This window comes from Humulus lupulus, chromosome 9 (genome assembly GCF_963169125.1).
Source record: "Humulus lupulus chromosome 9, drHumLupu1.1, whole genome shotgun sequence".
NCBI classification, from domain to species: domain Eukaryota; kingdom Viridiplantae; phylum Streptophyta; class Magnoliopsida; order Rosales; family Cannabaceae; genus Humulus; species Humulus lupulus.
In genome coordinates, this window is record NC_084801.1 from 175,384,142 (window position 1) to 175,401,589 (window position 17,448).

The 17,448-nt window shown below is 34.1% G+C and overlaps 1 long non-coding RNA gene and 2 other non-coding genes across 3 annotated transcripts; all 3 read left to right on the forward strand.

Annotated features, from left to right (window-relative positions):
* The first annotated feature begins 3,345 nt into the window (after positions 1 to 3,345).
* LOC133801217 (uncharacterized) lies at positions 3,346 to 4,935 on the forward strand. Its single transcript, XR_009876783.1, has 2 exons — positions 3,346 to 4,090; positions 4,177 to 4,935. It is a non-coding gene; the product is annotated as an uncharacterized LOC133801217 (long non-coding RNA).
* Positions 4,581 to 4,672, forward strand: LOC133803067 (small nucleolar RNA snoR26). The gene has a single exon (XR_009877797.1). It is a non-coding gene; the product is annotated as a small nucleolar RNA snoR26 (small nucleolar RNA).
* Positions 4,708 to 4,798, forward strand: LOC133803069 (small nucleolar RNA snoR27). Its single transcript, XR_009877799.1, has one exon. It is a non-coding gene; the product is annotated as a small nucleolar RNA snoR27 (small nucleolar RNA).
* Positions 4,936 to 17,448: the final 12,513 nt, after the last annotated feature.

Sequence of the window (17,448 nt, forward strand, 5' to 3'; positions counted from 1 at the left end):
ATTAGAGAGCTGAGATATGGCATAATTATATCAGCCACATGGATACCACGTGGCCGGAGCCGCTGTTGTTAGCTCCTACCTCTTTAGCTCGAGGTAGCCAAAAGTTTATCAAGATTATTTAAGGGCCGAATCAGAGATGTGAGGACCGCGGGTCGAGTAGGCATCCAGCCCGAGGCACGAGCTGGAGTTGGAAGCTGTGACCCCTTGTAAAGTCAACCACGCAATGTAAACGTGCATATATCAGACATCACGTGTCTGATATATCCCTGAATTCTCGGACACGCAGCATGAACGTGCGTGTTCAGGCACCCATGACTGGGTTGGGCCATGCGGCCCATTATCCCCCTTACCTATTGATTAGACTACACTTCATCTGTCAGGTTTTAAGAATTAATCATGAATGTCACAGAAGTGACATGATGGGTAAGAAGGTCACGGGATGACCCCCCTTACAAACTCCCAGGTGCCCTCTCCTATAAATATGGAGACCCTGGGGGTTGCAAAGATTTGGATTCTATTGTGTAACGAAATACCCTGTAAAGAATACCAGAAATATAGCAATAATATTGGCTGGTGGAGAAGAAGGATTTTAACCTTTGAACCACCTAAAAACGTAGTCGTATCTTCAGTTCATATTAAGATCATTCATCTGTTTCGGTTCATCACTCAGCACTAATCCCTTTCTCTTATTTTCTTAATTACCTGTTGGCGAAGAACCGCGTCAACATTGGTGTTTGAGATTATTAAGAATAGCGGGAATTGGAGAGCGTTAATTATGATTAACGAGATAGGAGGAAAGTACCAAATATGCCCTTGGGAGCCTTTAGAAATCTTAAATTGACCTAGGGGTAAAATGGTCATTTCACCCCTAGGATAGACATAACTAGTGTTGGCTGAAGAAGAGAGCAAAACAGAGCAATTTTCAAAGTTTCTCCCGTACCATTTTCTCCTTCAGTTTTCTTTGTAATTTTTGAACCATTCTTGAGGATTCAAGCTTGGGAAGCAAGCCTTGGGAGTTTGGGAGTGTGATCCTCCATTGAAGAGCATCGTAAGCTGAGCTATGGGTAAGTTTCTAACCATAGAATTCTCTGGTTTGCCCTGTTTTGGTTTTGTTTTGCAGCTGAGATTTCTAGGGTGAATACTTGGTTTTGTTGGGAGTTTTGGCTAGGGTTCCTATGATTGTGATGTTTGGGATGTGTTGGGATGGTTTTTGAGTTCATTTGGCATTAAGAATGGGATTTGGAAACTTGGGAATCAGGTTGGAATCGAAGGAGATGAAGAAGGTCGGTTCAGGGGAGTTTTGGTCTGGAGGTAGAGCTATAGCACCCACCCTAGGGCCCTACAGCACTCCTCAGGAGGCATATGGGCATGTTGGGGGTTCTGAGTATAGCGCTGGGGCGCTAGGGGTTCAGCGCTATAGCGCTACCCTGTTCCTTCAAAGTCCCGTTTTGAATGTTTTTAAGGGTTTTTGACTTTGGGTTTCAATCCTTAAGGCCCGAGATCGAATCTACTCACCGTGTGGGCATGTTTCGAGGTCCCGAGAGTGGTGCTTATGTTAAGACCCTATTCATGTTGATTCTCATTAATGGAGGTTATAATTGGTTGTGATTAGGTAACCGCTAAGGAACCAAAAGATCGATCGTTCTTAGGGGTCGTCCTTATTATATTTCTCGCTCGAACTTGACGTAAGAAAATTGCACCCTGTGTATATATGACATGCGTATTTGCTATAGAGGCATGTTGATTGACAATGTGGACATAGATTGCATATTAAATACTAGTGAATGTTGATTACTTGTATATGGCACTGACTAGTCAGGGACACTGACCTAAGAGTCAGAAACGGCATGAGCGTCCTGAACGCAGGGCCGAATGAAGATTAGATCTAATCGATATCAGTGTTGAATGGCTCTAAGGCATTAACACTGGACCGAACCTAAGGTCGACGAACTTATAAGCGCTTGGCTAGTCTAAGACTAGTTATTTAGAGCCAGGGCATAAGGCCCCGGTGACTGTTGTCACATGGCTAGGGAACGATGTTCCAGGGTTATGACTCTATGGTCATGACGAGGGTTATGTTGGTGACTATTCACCATACACCTATCTTGGTCAAACTTATGAAAGGCTCACTTATCTATTAAGCCCTGGTGACCCTATCCTCACATGGCTACAGGGGGGCTGTACCCACTTTTGTGATTTTTGCAACTGTCACCTATCTGCTTTTGGCTGATAGTCCTGGATGATTATTACGATCATTGTTGATATTATATCATGTTGTATTGTGTTTTCTTGCTGGGCCTTAGCTCATGGGTGCTATGCGGTGCAGGTAAAGGGAAAGAAAAGCTCACACAGCCTTGAGTGGAGAGCTTAGGTGGTGATGGTACATATGCGGCCGCTTGACCACCACGGCCAAGGAGTTCTCAGAGGAACTAGGGGGCTTACCCTATTTTGCCGCTTAGGTCGGCGGGATTGTAAATTTGAGATAGTAGTGACAATTTGGTACTGAGAACAACTTGTAAATGTTTTGATTAGCTCTGCAGAGCAATTTATAATATAAACTATCCTTCCTTTTTATTGATTTTTCACCTTAACCTGTTAATCACATTTAGAGCACATTTTTAACCAAAGGACTCGGGTAGCGGGTCAAATTTTCAGTTCACCGATCACCGTAACTGTTCTAGGGTAACCAGGGCGTTACAAACACCCTATTCATTCTGATCCAGATATGACTGGACCTCGAACATGAAAGAATTGTCATGGAAGCCACGAATCTCACCAATAAGATTCTTGATGGTCGAATGACAAAATCAAAACACACAAAACAATTAACAACGGAAAAATAAAACATAATAGATCCAAACATATAAGTAGGCCTTAACTTTGATCCTCCTTCTCCCACCATTACTTAAGATGACTCCCCTTCCATCAAACCCATTGCAGATCCAAACCACTACACCGACCTCAGGCCACTAGAGAAGAGAATGGATCTCACAACCCACTGAGATCTATCTGCCCCCCACAACCATCAACCATCCACTTAGCCAAAGCAAGTCCAAACCAAGGCGGAGCTCCAACCGAGAGGAAGAAATCACAGACATTTGGCCTAACTACCGGGAGAAAAGCTAGGGCCGACTAGTTGGAAAAGAAATACTTATCTTTTATATAAAAACAATTCTATAACTTGATCGTCGAAAGAGACTAAAGATAATTTTTTATCTTAATATAATAAAACTTGAGAAAATCTAAATATTCTTATTTAAATCATATTAAATAAAAATACACACATTTCATGTTAAAAAAAATTAAGACATGTTAAAATAAAAAATAAAAAAGAGTAAAAAATAAGATAACAATTTGAATTTCAAAAACTGAGACACAATCACCGTCGATCCAGCTAAATCTGACCGTTGATTCCTTCTCTCTCCTCAGTTTTGAAAATCACAACATCTTCACTATTTTTTTTTCATATTTTAATGATTTAAAATTAATCACAGTCTCAAATCCCACTCTCCCTGAAAAAAATAAATAAAAAGAAAAAGAAAAAGAAAATAAATTGAGCCGTTTGAATCACTTTTTCTATATATAAAAAAAAAAAAAGAAGCCCTTCATCCCTACTGTAACCCTAATTTCCATCTCCTCTCTTTCTCTCTCTAAGTTCTTTGTCTCTCTGCTTTCTGGTTTTTGTTGTAATCGAAAATGAGGGAAATTCTTCACATCCAGGGAGGCCAATGCGGTAACCAGATCGGAGCTAAGTTCTGGGAGGTTGTTTGCGCCGAGCACGGCATTGATTCCACCGGAAAGTACCAGGGAGACTCAGATCTTCAGCTTGAGAGGATCAATGTCTACTAAAACGAAGCCAGTTGCAGTAGATTTGTTCCCAGAGCTGTTCCCATGGATCTTGAGCCTGGAACCATGGACAGTATCAGATCTGGACCTTACGGCCAGATCTTTAGACCTGACAACTTTGTTTTCTGTCAATCTGGTGCTGGAAACAACTGGGCCAAAGGTCATTACACCGAGGGTGCTTAGTTGATCGATTCCGTTCTCGATGTCGTTCGTAAAGAGGCCGAGAACTGCGATTGTTTACAAGGTGATTGTTGAAATGTTTCTGTTGATTTTTTCCGTTTTGGTTTGTTTTGTGTTTGGTTGCTAATGTGGTTTGTTTTTGGATTTTAGGTTTCCAGGTCTGTCATAGGAGGAACTGGATCTGGAATGGGTACCCTTTTGATTTCGAAGATCAGAGAGGAATACCCTGACCGGATGATGCTTACGTTCTCTGTTTTCCCTTCACCGTCAGTTGTTCACCATCGCCAAAGCAAAAACCAAATCCTAGTGTTAGCCTAAACTAGATAGTAGTGCCCATAAATTCGGACAAGGATAGGATATTAATTATCACCAAACAAACAGGTATTTTAGGTCAGACTTAGTTTAGCATCTTCTTGCCCCTTATGAACCCCCCCAATTCCCAACTCCACAGACCAATAAACCATAACCCTTGTTAGCTTCTTCTTCGCCATTTTTTACATTTTTTTCCCATGATTTCATAGTTTTATTGGGGTTTCTCTTTTCCATTGATTGATAGAGCATCGGTGATGAGTCTCACATAATTGTTATCCTTGCACTTTGATTGTCAGTGAAGAAACTCCTGGGGAATTTTTTCTCTGAGGTGCTCTCTATCCCATTCTCTTCTTAATTTTGTGTGTATGTATTGGATCGATGATGTTTAAAATTACTGCGTTATCTATCTGCAATTTCTTATCAAGGAATTGAAGACGATTATAGTTGACTGAGATCTAATTTTCTTATGATTTTTTTTTCAATTGGGTTTTCTTTATATGCTTTTGTTATATTTATTTTCTAGATAATGATGTCTATCTGATGTGACATTGATATTTATATACGCAAATGTCAGTAAATGTGAACTCAATTTGTATTTGTTTGATTTTTGATTGTAGGTTTTTATGATGCTCTAATTAGTCATGTTTTGCTTCGGTAAATGGGAAGTTGCAAGATAAAGTTTGTTAATGCTTTGAATTTTTTTTTAGGTTTGATGAAATTTGAACTTGTTGTTCGTATTACTCAAATTACTATTGTTTCAATTTTATTTTGGGTTCTGCAAAGAATAATTTTGATCCTGGATTTTGTGATGAAAAGCATAGTACAAGAACTTCAGGAGCATTGGGCGGTGCCCAGCATTGCAACTATTACAGAATACCAAAACTGATTTTATTATAGCGAAATCTGTATTAGTGTGGCGTTGAGCACTAGTAGTGCTCCTTACATTTTTTTTCTATGTCATGGGCAACTAATTATTATGAACAAGTCATTTCTTCATTAGAGATTTGATCTATAATTATTACAGATCTGGTGGTGTCAAGTTGAAGTGGTGGGATGAGTATCTGGTTCCAACCCTAGTTTGGATTATGGTTGATAACTATGAGTGAGCTAGTGGATTGAATGTCCTATTGTGAGTGACTGTGTTAGGGAGAGCAAGTGTTGAAGGTCCTGCTGTTCCACAGTAAGGTGGAGATAGTGGAATTCAGAATATCATGGATTCAATTAGTCTTAATTGGACTGATATAGCAGTTGGGCTTTGAGATAGCTCTATAAGCCATGATGTTAATTCCACTTGGTCTTAATGGGAAAGTCTGATGAACGCTATCCATTATTATGGAGAACAAGTTATAGAAAACATGGTATTTTCTAGTGTGCTTTCCAAAAGTATGGTTAGTGTTTTTTTTTAATTATATATATATCTATTATTATATATAGAAGAAATAATAAATGATAAATTAATGGGTGTTATAAATTGATGACACCCATTTATTTATTTATTTTAAGTTCTTTTATATATAGTATAGTTGTATATTATTATGAAAAATATATTAGAAAAAAATGCTAAAATAAAATCATACTTTCAATAATATGTTTGAATTTATTCGTTTGTTAATAATTTGTTTTGTACACAAAAAATACAAACTTACACAAATAAAAATCAAATGGTACGAAAACAAATGATGTTATAAACACTCGTATTGCATATATTTTTTTATATATTATGTTGTGTATTTAATTTTAATCATAAGTAGTGATGATATCATTTTTAATTTGATATAATTATGATTGAGATTAATTACACATGGTAAAAAGTATACAATTTGAGTGGTTAGTTTGGAGGATTTGTTTTTTATTTATTGTTTTTTTTATTCTTTGAAACTATGTTTTCTTACAAAATTTTACTAATTTTATTTTATTATTTCATACTAAAAGCATGGTATTTTATTTTATAAATTTAATTTGTTGGGAAAATTACAAAAATGTTTTCAACGTGTGTTTATAGAAATGAAAGACTACTCTATAGAATTAATGCTTACCATTTGAGTTCAATTATGAGTAGCTGGCGGGTGAAGGTGGTGACGTCAATGGTCTGGTGCATGCGTTTGATTGGTTGGCTGTTTAATATGAGCTTAGGGCTTGTTTCGTTGTACTTCAACTTTTGTATTTTAGGTCTCTAAGAGTTCTTCCACTATATGAGTTCGGGGTTGTAGTTCTAGCAGTCTATAATAAAGCGAGGGGAAAAAAAATGTTGTGCTATATTTTTGTAAATATTTTCTTTTTTTTTAAAACAAAATTATGCATTGTGTGCTCCATTTTTTCTAAATGAGTAATCGGTCCCATTGACATTTCTATGGACCTTGTGTTATTGGCCACAGTTAGCCACCACAGTTCTCCTCTGTGTTATTGGCAAACAAATCATTTCATATTTTATCTGCCCAGAATTAAAGAATAGAAAAATTGAGGCAATAAATGACTTGGATTTATATTATCCAATTTGAGTGTAGTGGGTGGTCAATGGCAAATGGTATTTTTTGGTTTTTGTATTTGTAGTTTTCTATTTATTGCATGCTAAAAATAAGATTAATTTATTACTACATAAGATCGTGTACTTTCTCATAATCCACATGACTAGATCTTGTTGATTCACATGGCTAGCACATGGTTCTTTCGTTGCAAAATTGGATTGATGTCCATTGAGTGTCACTAAAAACCACTTAATAAAATAATACGAATAAGCAGCGAAGGAAAAAGAAAAAAAAAAACCTTAATTCATAATAAGGGTGCTCATAAGATACAACTTTTTTACCCCTATAATCAATGAATTTAATTAAATGTGGGTTGTTGGAAAGCTTCCCTTCAAAATCCAATTGTAATTGGATTTATAATTTGATTGGTTCTGATATTTTTTTATCTATGAACTTAAATTTTAATATTAACAAATAAAATAAACATACAAAAAACTAAAAACTATTAGTAATAATATTATATTAAGTTCTTACAATTAACACGTTGAAATTAATTTTATAACACAATTATTCAAATTTAAAGTTAATGTCTCAAAACCAATAATTAAAAACACTTAAGTAGTAACATAACATGAACACATAAGCATCCAAAATTAACAACAATCCAATTAAATATTTGCGGTGAAAGTACTTAAATTTTTGTGTTTGTAGCACTTAAGTACCTAAGTTATTTTTTGGTGTCAAAAGTATCTTATGTTCTTGTTTTTGTGCAGTTTAATGCATTTGTATGTTTCACCACTAATTATGTCATCACGACATGAAATTTACTTATAACTTGGGTACTTTTGTCGCAGACATCTATTAAATTTGGTACTTTCGGCATAAATATCTCTTAAATTGGCTACTTTCGCTGCAAATATCCATTTAATTTGGCACTTTCGCCTACGAGTAACAATTGAACTTAACGATGGGAATTGACAGTTGTACTATACTACACCAAAACATGGACGGAATGTACTTTCGCTGCTAAAAAAATAACATAGGTACTTAAGTGTTACAAACATAATAAATTGGGAACTTTCACCGCAAATATCCCTATATATAAATATATATTTTAATTGTAATTGGATTAGATCAGCTCCTAATTGGATTTTCACAGTCTCATCCGCAAATCGATTCAATCCAATTAACATCCAGCTTTCAAATCCAATCCAATACAATTGTAATTGAGTATCTAATTTTTTATAATTGAATTGATTTGGATCTTGAGCACCCCTATTAATACAATATGTGGCTCTTTAATACTATATTAAAGTATTGCGACATGTGGCTCTCTAATGTGACATTTGGCTCTTTAATACTATATGAAGGTACTGCACTAAAGTGACATTTCATGTTTATGGCATTTTTACTTAAAATGAATTAAAATTATTTTTGTGGTAATTTACTTGTAAATTGAACTTAGTGATAGGAGGAATTAGTAAGAAGGATAGAAAAAATATAATTTTTTTATCTCCATTTTTTCATATAATGACATTACTCTTATAAATTTTACTTATTTTTATTTTTTATGTTTAAAAATTAAAAGACATGTTTACCCCTTAAATAAAAAAATATTAATTTACTCAATTTAAACATTTTGAATATGTTATCTAACTATATAAATAAGATGAAATGATTTCGATTTCTTTTTCAATTAGTTTTAATAAACAACATAATACAAATATTAATTCTGATTGTTCTATATTTTATTTTTATTCATTTGTTTATTGATTTATTATAGTTTCAATTACTAGTTAGTAAACATATTATTAGTGGAATAGAATTAGAATAGTAATCAAATAAAAATATGATGTTTAGTTTATCTTTAGAATGAATATGGAATCATATTATTTTATTTGATTGGGTGTAGGAATAGAATAAAGTAAGTGTTATTTTACTTCAACTAATCAAAATCATTAACTCTGAAAAATAGAAGGTATAAGAGTTATTTTATTTTCATTTGAATATGTCTTTAGTAGTGAAAATCTCTTTCTATGGAATAACTATTCCAATAAGTGATGAATAATGGTTAATATGGAAAGACATCGCAAGGGATTCAAAAGCAAAACAAACAATGGAATATAACTTTTTATTCCATTCCAATCCTGATTTGGTTGTGCCAAACAGTAAATTTTTATATTGTTTAATCAAACATATTTAATTAAAGTGAGGTTTAGTATGCACTTTAATATTTCACTAAATTTTTACACATTTTAAGTAACCATTTTTAATTAAAACGATATTCATTATGTTAAGATAATGTGTCAAGTAAGTGTAGAATTATAGTGTAATATGATTCCAAGACCTGGAGAACTCTTAATGGTGAAGAAAATATATAAAGTCTCCTAATTATTTTATAAATTTATGATTTTTCCGCAATTTCATTTCGTCTTATGTGATTTATTTTTTTCTTTTTTGATGGGATATCTTATGTAATTTCACACATCAAATTCTACAATTTTTTAATAGAAATTCTCACCATTTAATTATTTAAAACATTGCAAATTTTAGAATGTGATTATTGGAAATTTTTTGTTGTGGATGGTTGAACCAACTTAGAAAAAAAAATGAAATGACACAAGACAAATGACACTTAATAGTAATTTTATATATAGAAAAAAAGGACCAATTTGAGTGTGGTAGACCTTGTTTGAGTTGTACGTTATTAAAAAAAAGAAAATCATATCCAAAAAATATATATTTGATTATTTGTATGGTTGGTTTGGTTGGTTGGTAGATAGATATTTTGTTTGATGGATAAGCATTGATAATAGGTCGACCCCTAATAGATTATTTGTTCGAAAGTATCAGTGTTATCTATTTTTTTTCCTCCATAAAATAGAATTCACTAAAAAAAATATGTGATCATTGTTGAGGGTAAAGTTGTTATATTCAACAAAGACGAGGGTAAATAGGGAAATAAGTATTGCAGGTGACATATTTGGACAAATCATTGACTTGGAAAAAAATTAAAAAAGAAGGAGTATGATGAGATTTGAATTTGTTTGTTTTTTCATTAGCGCGGGACTTATTTAATTTTGAATTAAGAGTCTATACTTGTACTAGATCTAGTTGTTATTATAGCTAGGATTTTAGGTCTCAGTTTATTTTTAATATTTATATATATACATGTAGCATGTTACTATGGCTAGGACTAACTAGGTCTCAATTTAATAATAACACAATGATAAATATATGTGTGTACATGTGACATGTTATTATATTCATCATTGAATCTTGCCATTGCTTAAGGTTAAGTTACCACCCCACTCATATATTTATGGGAAATTTTAGGTTGTACTTCATTTTTTAGGATATCTATTTAATGTTTTTTTCACATTAAACTTAATTTAAGAATTTCACAAAAAATAAAAAGAAATAACACTGAAGTTTTATGTGGTTCAAGGTATAAAAGAGTTCTAGTCCACGAGTCTTTGGTATTAGTCAGTTTGAAGCTTGTTTGAGCAAGTTTCAATAGAGTTTCAAGCATCGTATATATTGCTCTGAGTTTACAATGTTTAACTAGCAAAAGTTTTGAACATTTTACAATGAGATATCCCAACTCTATTTATAGAGGCATGAGTTATTAATGTACTTAATAGATAATTAATACAACATTCTCCATTATTTGGGAAGTAAAATACTAATTAATTAGATAGAGATGTACTAATAAAGACTATGGGCTCACGCAAATTGCATGGGTCCCATTTGCAAAAAAATGCCCACCAACTTTATGGGGAACATGTATTTGATACTGTCAGGAAACGATTGCACGCATGTCAGGCGGCGTTGTAGAAAATGTCGATTGTCGAGTGTACGAACTCTACATCACTACTCAAGACTTACCAAAAGTTGTCAAACAATCTTCTGGTAGGCCACAACTACAGCGATTGACACCTAGCAACTACCCTAGGTCTGAGGACAAGAATCCTAGACATGAAGGAATGGTGAATGAAGAAAACAAGAGGACCACCTGAACGGTCCTCGGGGCGTGGCCTTATTTGGAGACATCCACGTCTTGGAAACAAACCATGGGACGTGATCTCACTTGGAGACATCCGCTCCTCGAGGACAGACCTCGGGGCGTGGCCTCATTTGGAGACATCCGCGTCTGGCTAGATCACAGTACTAGGGGTGTTACACTCCGAGAAGCTCTACGCGAGCTGTACGAAACATCATTAGCACTCAAGAAGCTTAATTACTCCTCTAACGACTGTCACGTGTCATATGGTGAAAACACAGACAATAATACCACTGCATTGTTTTCAAATTTTTTGTATCGAGATCATTTTCAGTGATTTGTAAAATTTTTTAGAAATTCATAAAATTTACTGTGGCAAAAATATTGTTTAAACATATTATTTTCTATGTGCATGAAAAAAAAATGAGTATAATAAACTATTTGAACATTGTTTTGGCATTGTAAATTATTAAAAAAAATAAAAAATTTGTAGAATGTTCTAAATAATTATAATGTATATGATTATTAAAAAAAATTACGCTAAAATCCATTAAAAAATGAAATTGTGCCAATAACATGACCCTGTATGTATATAAATACATTTATTTAGACTATATACCTATAGTGTTCAAAATTATACACTTTTATGGTAAATTTCTTTCTTTCTTTTTTTTTTTTTAGAAAAACATTAAGAATATGTTTTAAGTTTTTATATATTTTTTTAGATTTAAAAAATATTTTTTAATTTTTATCAATTATAAAAATAGTAAAGAAGATAAAATATTTAAATAATATGATACTACAAGACAAATAATAAATTACTAAAATAATATATTCTCTTTATTTATATTTCCCTGTGAGAATTGAACATTTTCTCATGATTATTAGTACTAGGGCACTGCTCTTCTTCATCCAAAAATCTAATAAAGCCAAAGTCAAGGGTCAAATTTAACCTTTAATTAATTTAAAAAAAATTCAATGGTAGCAACATAAAGAATAAAAGAATTTTGAAAAAAAATTGATTTTCATTTTTCCATTCGTTTTACTTTATCGGAGATTTTTCATTTTTATAAAAATGTTAACTTCATCAAAGACATGCTATGCTAACTCGTCCCAATTATATATTATGTGATGGTTTTCCTGAGGCTCACATCACATTATTAAAAAAAAATGACTGGATGCATGATTTCTTTCCTTACAAAATAGCCAATAATTTCAAAATTATAATATATTATTTATGTATTTTGGTAAAAATTAAAATGCAATTGTAATTGACCAATTGTAACAAAAGAATTATATGAGAGACTGATGCTCCATATTTTAATATTATAATATAGTATTAACGTGCATTTCTAGTGTGGGGGAATTGTTTCACTACCATCGTAGGATCATTTTTGTGACTAATAAATGGAGACTCTCATATTCCTACCCCCTATGAAAGATTTCATGTTACTTGATGAAAGTTTTTAATATACCAATATAAGTTATTATGCTAAATATATGACAATTTTAATTTTTTAGATAAAAATACATCTAACATTTAAACACTATTTTTCTCTTTCAATCCGAACTCTCTCTCTCTCTAACATTTCTCATTCTCTCTCTCTCGTCCTAATATTGTAGATTTCGAAAAAATATCAAAATTAAAAAAAAATCATCTGAAACACACATTTGAGTGAAAAAATATGAACCTTCAAAGTTTTCATCAAATTTCAGTGCAGAGTACGAAAAAATATTGTTTTGGCCAAAAATCAAGTTTTCATGATTGCACCGCAATAACATCGAAACATCATCGATTTTGCATCGCAAGAGCATCGAAACACAATCGATTTTGCATCGAAACAGTATTGATTTTGCACCGAAACACCATCGAAAAAGTATCGTTTTCGTCAAAAATCTAGTTTTCATGATTGCATCTCAACAACATCGAAACACCATCGATTTTGCATCAAAAAAGCATCATTTTGGCCAAAAAAATATAAGCTTTCATGATTGCATCGCAAGAGCATCGAAACACCAACGATTTTGCATCAAAATTGCATCAAAAAATCATCATTTTGGCCAAAAATCAAGTTTCCATGATTGCATCGCAACAACATCAAAACATCATCGACTTTGCATCGAAAAAGCATCGTTTTAGCCAAAAATCAAGTTTTCATGATTGCATGCAACAGCATCGAAACATCATCGATTTTGCATCAAAACATTATCAATTTTGCGCCGAAATTATATCGAAAAAGTATCGTTTTTTCCAAAAATCAAGTTCATGATTGCATCGTAAGAGCATCAAAATTGCATGGATTTTGCATAAAAATGCATCGTTTTGATGCAATTTAGATGCTTTTTTTTGTGGTGTTTCAATGCAAAATCGATGGTGTTTCGATGTTGTTGCAATGCAATCATGAAAACTTGATTTTTTGCCAAAACGATACTTTTCGATGCAATTTCGATGCTCTGCACTAAAATTTGATGAAAACTTTGGAGGTTCACATTTTTTCACTCAAATGTCGATTTCAGATTTTTTTTTATTTTTTTGAGATCTACAAGATTAGAATGATAGAGAGAGTGAGATAATGAGAGTTGTTAGAGAGAGAGAGAGAGAGAGAGAGAGATAGAGAGTTCAAATTGAGAGAGAAAATGAGTATTTGAATGGTAAGGGTATTTTTGTTTAAAAAATTGAAATTGTCATATATTTGTGATAGTAACTTATGTTGGCATATTGAAAATTTTTACTAAGTTATCATGCATATAACATGAAATTTCCCTTCCAAAATAAAAAAAAAATATCAATTTTGATTTCATCGAGGGTTGATTACCAAAGTATTTGAGGTAACTTTAGTAGAATAACTTGAAAAATATGCAAGTAACGAGATTTTGTAAAACCGATAAATGAAACGAAAAAAAAGCAAAAGAACAATAAGAAAGAATGATGCTCCATATTTGAAACCAAATGTTCAAATTCAGTTTGATATCAAAAAAACTAGAGAGGGAGATAAAGAGCTAAGTTATTTGAGAGAGATGTTGTAGTTGTAAAAATCTGCTTAATACAATAATGTACTTAAAGCTCAATAAGGCAGTAAGATGAACCAACCGAGCCTACACTGATACAAATGAGTAGGCCCATGCTTGTTGATGGGCCATGCGACCACTCAGCCCACACGACCTTGCTCGGCCCACAAGGCCACACGACCATACTTGTTCCATATGACCATTCAGCCTACTTGCCTTACTCGACCCTTACGACCCACTTAGCCCATAGGGTCAGAAGGTCACTGGATCCTGCTCGGCTCACAAGGCCACTCGGTCATACTTGGACCACTCGACCTACTCGACCCTTATGACTCATTCTTTTTAAACCCATTGTGTTTATACCTGGATCCGCATCTGGATCCATCATGTCAGCCAGAGGCTTTGAATCAGTCATACAGTGATTAAGTCAATAAGGACATTATCTTTCCTGCGAGATTCACGTAACTATTCTTCTGAGCGAGTCGAACGGGATAGCCAGACTGAGGGAGGACCTTATGAAATGAAGTATAGGTAGTCCTCTCGGATCATCTGATATATAATACTCGAAACGAATCAATTACTTTTACTAAAATAGTTGAACTAGTCATTCGACCGGGACTTTGCCCTTAAGCTCCACCGCCGCATTTATTTATTTATTTCATTCATCCTTTCGTCATTATTCATTCGATTAGTTATATTTATTACTTTATTATATTATATCCAGACTTACTTGAGCGTCGGAGTCTCTTTGGCTGACATCCTATCGGTGCTCCAAATTGAACTCTTGTCTCATTTTTTATTCTTGATAGGTTGTTGATGCCAAAATTAATCAATTATAGGAAATCACATCTACATATGTTTTTTTTTTTCTAAAAAAAACTTTGTTAAAGTTAATATAAAAGACTACCACATAATCAAAATTTAATTTTGTATCATCTTCTCTAAGGTTTTTTTTTCTAATTTTTTTAGGGGATATTCATTATTGCCCATGCTCAACATTGATCTTACAGCTCGAGGAAACTTTACAGCCGACCATCAAACCTTTTGCCAAAATATTCTCGAAGTTTTTCCCTTTGCCTTGCCAAAGTACAAATACTCGGTCACTGGTAGGTTTAACTTTTTTATAAAAAGAATTGATTGAATCTACAAGTGAAAGAATGTATTTTTTATTTTTAATTTGAAAAAAAAAATACAAGATATAAGCAAATTATCATAAGGAGTATGGTATGTCATAAATCTAGAGTAACTCTCAAGTTTTTAACATGTTAATTTGTGATCAATCGTCATAAAAATGCCCCTACTACTAATAGGGGCGAAACCATTACCCCGTTTAGTTTTATTAATAGTATTTTCATATGTATGATTAATTGTCTAGTTTATATAAAGTATTGTCTTTTGACATGGTTGTTCTCTCTATCGTTTCTGCCTAGTGTTTCTTTTTGGTTATTTTCATTTTTATTTATTGAGTTTTGTTACGTGAGCTATGGATCCGAGTAGTCATACAATCAAATATTTGAAAAGTCATTATGCTGGTATTAATTTGGAAGAGGAAGAGGATGGAGGGATCTTGTATGAGACTGAAGTTGTTAAGGATGTGGGGATTGATACAAGGTGGTGTTTGGTGGGACATTTTCTTCAGAAAGACTTATTGATTTTCAGGCCATGCAACATTGGATGACGTCTCTGTGGAAGCCTGGTATGGGTATGTATGTCAAAGGATTGGTACATAATCTATATTTGTTTTAGTTCTATCATGAAGTTAATATTGCAAGGGTAATTAAGGGAAGCCCATGGACTTTTGATAATAAGCAGTTAATCTTTGAGCGATTGAAGCAAGGAGAAAATCCAAGAACTGTGTCTCTCAACAGGTTAGATATGTGGATCCAAGTTCATGAAATGCAACCTGGATTTATGTCTGAAAGGGTGCTAAAGGATGTTGGCAATTATATCGATATGTTTGTTGAATTCGATAGGAATAACTTTACATGTGTGTGGAGAAATTTCTTAAGGGTTCGTGTTAAACTGGATATTGGAAGACCTCTAAAGAGGAAAATGAAGATTCGAAAGTCAGGGGGTTCTTAGTTTTGGATATCTTTTAAATATGAGAGAGTGCCAACCTTCTGTTTCATATGTGGAATCTTGGGTCATGCTGAGAAGTTTTGTCCTAGATTGTTTGAAAAACCTATGGATGAGTTAGAGAAGTCGTATGGTACCTAGATGAGGGCTACTCCAAAAAAACATAATAATCTCATTGGAGGAAGGTGGCTTCGTCTGGTTTTTCTGGTCAATCTCAAGTGGTTGGTGATGGCTTTCCGGCAGGGACAAGTATAGCTGGTAACAGGTGGAAACTCCTTAAACTCAAGAGCCAATTTGGGAAGGGATCAAGGCAGCCAAGATCATGGAAGGAGTAATGCAGATGTGAGAGGAGATGGTGGCTTAGATGAGGAGGTAATCGTGTGACATAATGGAGGAGATAAGGCTGTTATGCAGGAGGCAAGAAGTGCTGAAGATATTCAAAATGTGGGCCTTATTATTAATGACCCAAAACGCAGAAGAACAAGTGATAAAAAGGTTATTAGGCCGCGGGAGATGGAGGATATTGAAATGGGCCCAAACAACATTGGGCTTCCAAAAAGCGGGAGAGAGAGACGAGCTCTGTTGCAAGGTCATGCATGGACCAATGAGTACTTTGTCATGGAATTTTCGTGGGCTTGGGAACCCATGAGCCTTTCAGTTCTTGAAGGATGTTATAGTCCAAAAGAGGCACAACTTTGTGTTCTTATGTGAAATAGTTTGTAACAAAGAATGAATAGAATAGGTTAAAAGACAAATAAGGTTTGAGGGTCCTTTTTCTGTAGACGTACAAGGAAGGAGTGGGGGTTTGGCTCTGTTTTGGAGGGAGAAGGAAGAGTTGAAATTGCTAAGTTACTCAAAAAACCATATTGATGTAATTACCAAAGTCGATGCCTTATGTGGGTGGAGGCTTACAAGATTGTATGGGGAGCCGAATAGAAGCTTGAGACAAGAAACTTGGGACTTGATTCGAACTCTTGCCAGTGGTCCTGTGATGCCATGGTGTATGATAGGAGATATGAACAATATTTTGAAGCACGAAGACAAAAGAGGTGGACCTCCGTATCGAACTGGATGGTGCAAGGCTTTCAACAAGCCTTATGTGATGTTGGTCTTATTGATTTGGAGCTAGTAGGGTATCAGTTCACTTGGGAAATGTGTCCAGGCACTAATAAATGGGTTGAGTTGTGATTTGATAAAGCTATTGCAAGTCAGAATTGGCTGGATAAATTTGATTCGGCAATGCTACTCAATTTAGAGGTATCTTCCTCAGACCACTGCCCTTTATTTATTGATTTAAAGCAAGCGAAAAATTATCTTTCGGTAAAGAGATTTCATTTTGAGAATGCATGGAGCAGGGAGCCTATGTGCCGCCAGATTGTGCAAGATGTATGGAAAAATCAGGCTTTGACTAATATGCATCTTAAATTAGCAGCTTGTGGAGAGAAATTGGCTAGTTGGTGTGGGGATATAACTAGTGACTTTAAGAAGTGTATTGGGTTACATAAACAACAAATCAATAGACTTAAAGGTAGAAGGGATGCTGGGTCAATTCAACAA